This window comes from Anthonomus grandis, chromosome 10 (genome assembly GCF_022605725.1).
Source record: "Anthonomus grandis grandis chromosome 10, icAntGran1.3, whole genome shotgun sequence".
NCBI lineage: Eukaryota > Metazoa > Arthropoda > Insecta > Coleoptera > Curculionidae > Anthonomus > Anthonomus grandis.
In genome coordinates, this window is record NC_065555.1 from 21,163,985 (window position 1) to 21,175,250 (window position 11,266).

At 33.1% G+C, this 11,266-nt stretch overlaps 1 long non-coding RNA gene across 1 annotated transcript; it reads right to left on the reverse strand.

The window, feature by feature from the left end:
• Positions 1 to 2,914: 2,914 nt before the first annotated feature.
• Positions 2,915 to 9,333, reverse strand: LOC126741202 (uncharacterized). Its single transcript, XR_007662138.1, has 2 exons — positions 9,158 to 9,333; positions 2,915 to 3,108 (listed from the first exon to the last, which is right to left on the reverse strand). It is a non-coding gene; the product is annotated as an uncharacterized LOC126741202 (long non-coding RNA).
• Between the last annotated feature and the right edge of the window lie 1,933 nt (positions 9,334 to 11,266).

Here is an 11,266-nt window from a genome sequence, read left to right on the forward strand (position 1 = left end):
AAAAATAGGTTTTAAATTTGGAGCACATTTTAGGAAAATACTTATTTGGGCCACGACTTTATTCTATAAAATGGAAAGAAATAGATTCTTTGTTCATTTTCGGGTCAAATCCGTAATAACCACCGGTATAATAACCTTTTTTACTCTGGATCAGTACATGATAAAACAATAAAACACTTAAATTTTCTCATAGGACTCTTAATAATTAATCATTTATATTTTACAGTTTTTTGCCATTTTCTTCAATTCTATGATAGTTGCAATAGTTTCGTTTTAACGCTTAAATTCCTTGCTCTTAGAACATTAAAAGACTAGAATTAGTAAACAACAACTTTGTTTGAGTCCAACATGTGCACAGGGGCGAGAGGGGTGTTTTGTTTACATACATATTTGCCGATTCTCTGTTGTCTACACAAATTTCCAACGGAGGAAATTTTTAGCTATATACAGGGTGTCCCGAAATTACATCGCAATATTTTACCAGCCGCATCTTTGTCTAAAAATAAGACAAAAAGTCCATATACAGTATGGTTCAAAAGTGCATCGTTTTTAAGTTACAGGGTGTTTTATGAATCATGTTAAAGATGGTTTTGTTGTTTTTTGTTAATATATCCGGAACGCCTAGTTGTAATCTTTTACAATTTTCAATATTTACTATTGGTTTTATTAAAAACTGATATTGTAATCATTTTTGCCAAAATGTATATAGGGTCGTGCAAAATAAGTGGTCGGTAAAGTTTAAATTGTTAATACTTTTTTTCTAGCAACTCCGTGATAATTTTGGTATTAGAATTGTAAAGGACAAACATTTTTACATAAAAAAGGTGCTCTTGTCTAATTTCGATAGGAGCTTCCGTTTTCGAAAAAATTAGATGTAAATGTTTTGCAAAGAGAACGCGTAAGTTATTTTGGTAACTGTTAATAAAATTAAAAAGCATCTTAAAAATCCGTTGGGGATAAACATGACCTAAGACTATCACAAATACTTTATTTAAGATCAAAAATTGTTTTTCGAGTTCAATTGTTTTTTTTTAATGTAATTGAATAGGTAAAAAAAAAGCAAAACAATTAATTTATTACGTAAAAAAAAACATAAAAACACCAAACAAAAAAGCACAAATTACAATAAATGTTCAAAGTGGTTTCCATTTTGCTGAAGACACAATCTTGCCCTACGCGTTATTCCGCGATTAGCCCTTAAAACAAAAAATGGATTTCTCTTTACTTCATTAACAGCTCAATTAATCCTTTACATCAGTTGTTCACGGGTATTTATCTCCACGGCATATACCAACTCATTTAAATGTCCCCATAAATAATAATCTAACGAAGTTAGATCTGGAGATTGAGGAGGCCAATTTATAGGAGCACCTCGACCAATCCAACGTTCAGGAAACTGGTTATTCATCCACTCACGCACATTGCCACCAAAATGAGCAGGCGCTCCGTCTTGTCCAAAAATCATGTTTTGGCGTAAGATAAGAGGAACTTCTTCCAGAAGCTCCACAAGATTATTTTCCAGCATATGAAGATAATTCTCCGAAGTTAGCCGATTGGGTAATTCTATCGGGCCAATAAGTTGGTCCCCGATTAATCCCGCCCCCAAATTTACCGAAAACCTTTTTTGAAAATTACTACACCTTATGGCTCTTGGATTTTGATCTGCCCAAAAATGCATATTATGCATGTTAAATGAACCATTTCGTGTGAAAGTGGCTTCATCCGTCCATAAAATGGAAGGAATTAAGTTTGGATTATTAATTACCCATTGACAAAATTGGATCCTCAACGGAAAATCGTCTGGCTCTAAATCTTGGACCCACTGGTAATGAAACAGATGTAACCCTTGGGATCTTAGCATTCTTCGAATCTAATAAAAATTAAATTACTATCGTAACAATAAGTAATTTTTTTAATTACTTACTATAGAGCGAGGGATATGTGTGGCTCTTGACACATTTCTTAAACTTGCCCCCGGATTTTCTTCAAAAACATTTAAAACATTTTCTAAATTATAATCTTCTTGTGGTCTGCCTTGTCCACGAGCTCTTTGAAAACTTCCGTTATTGCATAAATTTCGGTGAGTGTTTATAAAAACATGACGATCTGGTACATGTCTTAGGGAAAGCTTCAGCGATACTCACGGACAGCCGCTAAAGAACTGCCATTACACAAACCATAAACAAAATGCATGTCAGCTACCTCTTGATTTGTAAATCTATCCATAATTTTTGAAAAATGAATCACAAAAAAGAACTAATTTACTTTGCCAAAGCAAATTTAAAAAATGTGAAATGTCAACAAAACGTTAAATAAAATTTAACAAATAAACTAATTGTCAACAAACACAGCCAACTATTATTTTACAAGATGTTATTTGTAGTTGCTTTTTGAAATACCAATTCATGATTTATTAATAATTGATTTTTTCGAAAACGGATCGCTCCTATCGAAATTAGACAAGAGCACCTTTTTATGTAAAAATGTTTGTTCTTTACAATTCTAATACCAAAATTATCACGGAGTTGCTAGAAAAAAAGTTTTAACAATTTAAACTTTACCGACCACTTATTTTGCACGACCCTGTATACATTTTGGCAAAAATGGTTGCAATATCAGTTTTAAATAAAACCGATAGTAAATGTTGAAAATTTCAAAAGATTACAACTAGGCGTTCCGGATATATTAACAAAAAACCATCTTTAACATGATTCATAAAACACCCTGTAACTTAAAAACGATGCACTTTTGAACCATACTGTATATGGACTTTTTGTCTTATTTTTAGACAAAGATGCGGCTGGTAAAATATTGCGATGTAATTTCGGGACACCCTGTATTAACAACCATTATATAGTTAATTTAACTTATTTGTGTTGTATTTTACAGGAAAATTTAAAATAAAAAGTATAAATAGAATTAACCTATTTTAAGAAGAAATATAATATCCTTAATCAAAAAAAAAACAAAATGATTAACATTCTTATTCCTGAAACCGCTTCTAAAAAATTTGAAGCGACAACACCGCCTGACCAATACGCGTAGTGTCATCTGTCCAATGGCTCTCTGTTTATATTCGGGATTTGTGTATTTTCTTTTATTTTTGGTCTAAAAAGGAAAAAGGTCACATTTTAATGTTTTTTAAATTGCTAGAATGATAAAAACGTGTGTCGTTTGTCGTTTGTGCCGCATTATGGAAAAAAGGCGATTCAACCTCTAAATCTTTAAAGGTGTTATTGTTTAAAGATAGTAAAAATAAGCTTATAATTTCTGTTTCAAGGCTTTTCTCTGTATTTTCTTCTTTATTTTTGTGTACAAAAATAAAGAGCTCCTAAGCTAACATCCAATAAAATGTCAAACTTGTCATTTTGGTACCTATAAAATAGGTCCGAGGTGTGAAGCATCAAATTCGCGTATCAAATTTTAGTGCGCTGCCGTTTACACCGAAAAAATAGTCCTCGTGACGTCATTTGATCCAAGTATTAAATATTTGGTACCCCGTTGTAAACGAAATTATACGACCATTAACGCGAGTCAAGTGGAAGTTTTTCTTCCGGGTTGTCCACCATTGGTAGAACTCTGATCTGTGCTGCTAAGGCTGTTCGAACCAATGTCTGTGCCAGCCTCTGGAGTCCGTACTTCAGTGGTGGTTTCTTTTTCTTTTCTAACTGTTCTTCCACAGTTTGTACTGAGTTAGAGGGGTATTAAGTGTCGGGACACGGCTATTCGGTTCTCCCGCAACGAATTCAGCATTATCCATTCTTGTTACCGACCTGAATAGGATCAAGTAACCACTGGCTAGGGGTATGCAAGGGTCTATAAACAGGTTCGGGAAGAAAGGGAAGGACAAATAGAATAAAAAAAACAACCACACGGAAGTCAAGGTGAAAATTATGTAATTGACGTTGTCAATAAAAGGTGTGTTGGTAGATCCCCATGATGATAAAGATCGTAACGGAACGGAAAAATAATAGCAAATCCAATTTTCCATTAATCCGAATTTCAGTTGATTAAAATCGTTGAAACCGCCTAAATTATCTAACCTAGAAACTGGAAATAACCACAATTTTCTTTATTTCTTATCTGTATGCGAATTCCGTGTACCCTTGATTTCTAGGCGACATGTCGTTTTCGATATTTTGGCCTTACGTGTACTGATTTCTACACGACTCAAAAACAACACATTGAGTCGTGTCGACTTGTCTAGTCAACACGACTTTGCATGGGTTTTTTGGTGATTTGACACTTTATACAACCTATTTTTCGAAGTCTTTAAGGTTTTAAATTAAATTCGAATGTTTGTGTTCTGTGCTTTACAATTTGATGTTAATTTCTGTTGGTTTAGTAATAGTAAAATGTCACGAATTGTTGATACGAATTAAAGCTAAGAGTAAATACTATACAGTTAATGATCAATTTGTGGTAAAATGTTGTTTCGGATACACAATATTAGACAAAATTATTGCAACAATTTCTCAATAAGCTAATGTTAATTTAACTCGACTTAATGGGTAAACAATTATATTTTTACAGAATAAGTTTATGATTTTTCAGGTGATGTAAAGGCTTCTTTTTTATTTAGATATTTCCTGGTAATATAAATAATATCCTTGCTCTGCAAAGAGCACCTAGCAGAGATTAGGTTATTTAATCTTGATAGGATGAGAATGAGACAGGAAGCGAACCCTTTTGATCTGAGTCATAATATTTTTAAAAAGACCTTCAGATTAAACAAAGAATTAGCCCAGCATGTTTATAATGCAATTGTGGAAGATATAAATATCACTAACAATAATGTGGCAGTTCCTGCCACAGTTTTAAATACGTTATCACGTCATATCAAATTTCTCTTAGGCAAAATTTTAATATATGCTTCTCACAACCAGTTGCATCTAGAGCAATACAAGCAGTCACAACTGCTATTGAAGAGAGGTTGAGAGCTACATGGGTGAAATTTCCAGCATCTATGGTGGGAAAAATGAAAATAAGAGCTAAGTTTATGGAAGCAACTGCTTTTCCAGGTGTTCTGGGAACAATAGATTGCCCTCATGTTGCTTACATTACCACCACATGAGGAGGAGCATAATTACCTCAACAGGAAAGGATTTCCATTTAAAAAATAAACAGTTGGTAAGTAGGTATTTAAAATTTTAGTTAAGTCATTTAGTTATTATTTTAAGCTGTAGGCTGGTTTTTATTTTATGTCATATAAAAAAAAGCAGAAAAGTTGGGTTTCAAGAGTTAAAAAATCTTAAAAAGCATGAATATTTTCATAAGGCCTAAAAGTAAAATAGCTTTCATTAATTAAATTATTAGTATTTGAAAAACCACTGTGGTACAATAATATAATAGTGATATATGTTATTTATTTTCAAGTATCATACTGTATATTAATTTGTTATACAATGAATTATTATTATTGTTAAATATTTATGCAATACTATTGCACACGTATGCACGACAATTATGTAGAACACTGTTTTTAAATAACTACTAATATACCAGATATCATCGAAGAGAGTAATATACAATGGTGTAAGCGCATTTGGCATTCTTATTTATAATTCCTAAATCGAACCTTCACATGGCGATCCTGCCAGTGCCAAACACCATTTTTTAGTGCATTTTTCAGTAAGAGTAGTAATTGTTCTATATGTATATAGTACAAAAAGAAAAATGTTTATAGTAAAACCGTGGTAAAAGTATGGGAGCTAGTTGCTGTAAAGTGTGCTAATGTACAGTAACATACAGTGTGAGTCAATATGGGTACTACTAACACCAAGCATGCTGAAGTTACGGACACAGGTGTTGTAAACTCCAATTTTATAGTGGAAGAACAAGCTATAAATGTCCCTATGGATATCCGTATTCTGCTGTATATAATCACTGTGGCTGTTGTAACCTTGGTGTTACTAAAAATTAGGAAGGCTTACCGCATAAACATGAAAAGAGACTTGTCAAGAAGTCTTATGCTGAAAGCTCCAGTTGGTGATGTCTAAGTAAGACTATTACATAGTGGTTTGTGTTTGTGACTCCGTGTTAGTGAAAGAAGAAACAATGTGTTGGTGTAGAAAAACATTTTAGTAAAACCTGAAAGCAGTGACATTAAGGACGAGCGATTAAACGCCACCTGTTTATTGGAAGATGGAAGAAGGAGATGTAATGGAGATTTTGCATCCGTCCCAGGACTTGGACCACACAAATGTTATAATATAGTTGGTATGTAATTTTATTTATTTGTGTATATTTAGAATAAGATTTTTTTGGCTATTTAGCAGTTTTAAAATATTTTTGGGGGTAAAACTATTTTTTTTTATTAGTTCATAAAGTAATCGAAAGTTATAATATTACAATATATTAAATAATATATTATAAAGTTACATATTACATATTATTTTTGTTTACATTTTTCATGTACTACTATTATGTTAGATTTTTTTTACCGTAATTTAGGCTAAATTTAGTTATTTTTATGTCATCAACTTGGGAAGAACTTTATACCAAGTTATCAAATTTAAAAATATTAATTACTGACGAATCAAAAAGAGTCTGAAAGAAAAAAATACCTAAATCAGGAAATTAAAAAAGAAGTTAGGGATAATTTACTTAAATTGTATAATTGTGCAATTAACCTTTGTGCAACTTGTATTACATGATTACAAAAATTTAAGTCAAGAACAGTATTTTGCTATTAAAAAACTTTTTTCCGTCTCAAGAGATAAAGTAGTCAGGGTATATCAAGTATTAAATGTTTCGTATAAAATACCTACATCGTGCACTGAACTAATTGATCCAAACGTGATTAAGGAGGATATTATTGACAGTGAAAACTCTTCAGAGGGTTCAGACGAAGAAAATACAAACACTGAAATTAAAATTGAAACTGGCAAAATGGCGATGACTAAAATGGATTTTTTAAATTTCACCAGCAGGGTTTTGTGCAATGATTTTGATGGCTCAGCGGATAAACTTCGATCTTTTATTGACGCACTAACTTTAAGCCAAGAAAATTGCGAAGGGCACGAAGCAAATGCCGTGGCTCTTATTAAAACTAAATTAGTTGGTAAAGCAAGAGACCTTATTGGCGATAATGATACCATACCAATTATAATTCAAAAACTAACAAGCAATATTAAGGGTGAAAGTGCGCAGTTAGTTTCGGCAAAATTATTAGCTCTTAAACAAGGATCCAGCGATACATCAAAATATGCATCTGACATAGAAGCTTTAGCAACAAGCTTAAAAAGAGCGTACATAAATGAAGGTGTACCAGTAAATGTAGCAGAGGGAAATTATACAGCTAATATTGCAGTTAAAGCCCTAAAATCGAATGCAACCTCAGAAAGATCCAGGTTGATAATGGAAGCAGGCACATTCAACACAACTCAAGAGGCCTTGACAAAATTTGTTAGCGTCGAAACTGAATCAAAAAATTCTACAGTCCTTTTTACAGAAAATCGATTCAACAATAGAGGAAATCCAAATTATAGAGGTCATTATCCTAGGGCGCAAGGACAATGGAAAAGAGGAGGATTTAATAGAAATCCTGAAGTTCCTATCCATAATAATTATCATGGTCGCCATAGCAGATATAGAGGTCACAGGGGCTATTCTCAACGAGGCATAGAAAACTATTCTGTGCGCAGCTTTGAGACAGATAATTCGGGAAACGAATTATCACCCCAACCAGGTCCATTGGGGGAGCAATAAATATTTTTAACATGGACCTATCGTTGTCAAATTTTATCGTCGTTCAGATACAAATGACACAAAATGAAACAATAACATTAATCGTAGATACTGGTGCCGATATTTCTTTAATTAAGCAAACAAAAATCGATAAAAACCAAATAGTTGACAGAGCAAATGCTAGCAGGATAAACGGTGTTACAGAATGACATATAACTTCCATAGGTACTACTAAAACTGTAATGTTTATTGACAATTTTTCTTTAAATCAAAATTTTCAAATAGTTAAGGATAATTTTCCCATACCAGCAGATGGAATTCTTGGTAAAGATTTTATTACACAATATCAATGTCAATTGGACTACTCTAATTGGACAATGCAAATAAGACTGCATAATAATTTAATCTCTATACCAATTCATGACAGCCCTGCAAAAGATATGTTAATTATCCTCCCGAGATGTGAAATAATTAGAAAAATAGAAAAGTTAAAATATCTTAAAGAAGATTCGGTTGTATTAAATAACGAAATATCCCCAGGCGTTTTCATAGCATCAACCATAATTTCTAGGTCAAGTCCAATAATTAAAATTCTAAATACAACATGCGAAACCATAACCATAAATAATCCTAAAATTGTAACCGAACCCCTAAAAAACTTTTCGTGTTATCAATTGCATTGTAATCAAAATAACCGAAAAGATCAACTATTAAAGGAATTAAATAAAAACATCCCGGAATGCGCGAAAAAGGAAACCACCGAATTATGCATGGAATTTGCTGATATATTTGGGTTAAAATGTGATAAATTAACAACAAACAATTTTTATAAACAAAAAATTAAATTAGCTGATGAGCAACCTTTCTATATAAAAAATTATCGAACACCGCTTTCCCAATCTAAAGAAATAAATGCACAGGTAAGTAAAATGTTAGAGGAAAACATAATAGAGGAATCTAATGCTGTTTACAATAGTCCAATCCTTTTGGTACCTAAGAAATCTAAGGGTCATGATAAAAAATGACGACTAGTAGTGGATTTTAGAGAGGCAAATAAGAAAATTATCCCTAATAAATTTCCATTGCCTCGAATTGACGATATTTTAGACCAACTAGGCCGTGCTAAATGGTTTTTAACCCTAGATTTAAAGGCGGGCTTTCATCAAATACCACTTGCAGAAGAATCTAGAGATTTCACAACTTTTAGTACAAGTACAGGTAGCTACAGATTTACAAGGTTACCATTTGGCCTCAGAATAAGCCCAAACAGTTTTCAGAGGATGATGAATATAGCATTTACTGGAATAACACCTGAAAAGGCTTTCTTGTACATGGATGATGTAATTGTAATGGGTTGTTCAAAAAATCATCATTTACAAAATTTACGTAGTGTATTTGAAACGTGCAGAAAATACAATTTAAAATTAAATCCCGAAAAATGCAATTTTTTTCGCAAGAAGTTACTTACCTAGGTCACAGGATTACTAGTAATGGAATTTTGCCTGACGAGTCAAAATACGACATTATTAATAAATACCCAGAGCCTAAAAATGCTGATGAAGTAAAACGCTTTATAGCATTTTGTAACTATTTCGCGGGTTTATTCGAAACTTTGCAGAAATTCCAAAACCTCTTAATATGTTAACAAGAAAAAATACGCAATTCGAATGGAGTGAAAAATGTAAACAAGCTTTTATTTATCTTAAAAATTCGTTGTTGCAACCCGAAATTTTGCAATATCCAGACTTTAATAAACAATTTATTTTAATAACAGACGCATCAAAAAATGCTTGTGGCGCTATATTATCACAAAACTTTAATGGGCAAGAATTGCCAATAGCTTACGCTTCAAAATCATTCACTAAAGGAGATTCTAATAAACCTATAGAACAAGAATTAGTAGCCATCCACTGGGCGATTCAGTATTTTAGGCCATATTTGTACGGAAATAAATTTTTGGTAAAATCTGACCATAAGCCTTTAGTGTATCTCTTTTCTATGAAAGACCCATCTTCAAAACTTACCAGGATGCGATTAGATTTAGAAGAATATAATTTTAAAATTGAATATATTAAAGGAAAGGACAATGTAGGAGCAGATGCATTATCGAGAATTTGTATTAGCGAACTAAGCGATTTGGCGATAAATAACAAAACAGTCAACGTATTTGCAGTAACACGGGCAATGGCAAAAAAGGATACTACCTTAACAGAAGATAATAGCAAGAATGCCGTTTACCGTTAAACCAAAAGTCCTAGATACTTTAGAAAATAGTAATGTTTTAAAATTAGCTTATGTTAAATTTAAAATTCAGCATAAATATCTATGGATACTTATGGGTAAGAATAAAGATTTTATGATCGAGGATAAAATGTTAATCAGTAATGACAAAACATTCTTAGGAACAGTTTTGTCTAAGCTGGAAAAAATGGCTGCTGATTGCAACATTAAGGAACTAAAGCTAAAAATAACAGATGAAATATTTAAATTGTGCACAATAAACGAATTAAAAAATATTGCTTTAAGTAAATTAAAAAATCTTATTATTTTTCTGTATGAAGAGCCCAAAATTATTAAAAATAATGATGACAAGTTAGCGTTAGTACAGGAATATCATGATAATCCACTTACCGGAGGTCACTGTGGACAGAAAAAATTGCTTAAGAAGCTAAGAGCAAATTACCGATGGAAAGGTCCCGCGATGTCAACAAATACGTTAAAAAATGTCAAAAGTGTCAAATTAATAAGAGAAAAATAACTCATTCAGAGCCAATGGTAATAACACCTACACCACAAAAAGTATTGGACATCACATGTATCGACACGATTGGACCATTCAGAAAAACTCCTAACAACAATATTTATGCAATAGCAATCCAGTGCGAGTTAACTAAATTTGAAAACATCTTGTCGAACTTGCATTGTCTTATTTATTAATTGTAACACGACGTTTCGGTTGGTAAGTATCTCCAACCGTTATCAAGTGTAAACTGACAGCAAACTACTATTCTATAGGCTTATATACTAGATGTGTGCAGCGATGTGGAAGGGAAAGTCATCCGTGAAAAGAGTTGGGGGGGGGAGGACACGCCTCTCTCTAGATCCTACACTGTCCTGAGAGTAGAGGCTTCCAGATGTTGGGTATATCGACGCTTGGCTGGCTGAAGATCCTCTGATTCTGTGAAATGAAAGCTGCCTCTACGAACTTCCTCTTCCGCCAGTGCTGTTCCTTGTGCAGAATCTTGGCTTCTGACCAATGGATATTGTGTCCATTATGCCACGCGTGCTCTGCTATTCCGGATTTGGAAACCTCTCCTCTTTGGGTCCAGCTGCGATGTTCCTTCGCTCTGATTTCTAGGGGGCGCTTCGTTTCACCTATGTATGAGTCACCGCACTCACATGGGATCCGGTAGACGCAATTTTTGGTATTCAACCATCCTGCAACCACCAAAGTAGGTATCATAAGACCCCTTTACAATAGAGCTCGAACCATCTGTAGAAACGACGAGGATCTCAAGACTGAAGTGGATACCATCTACAAAGACCTACAACAGAATGGATATCCAAAGAAGCTAAT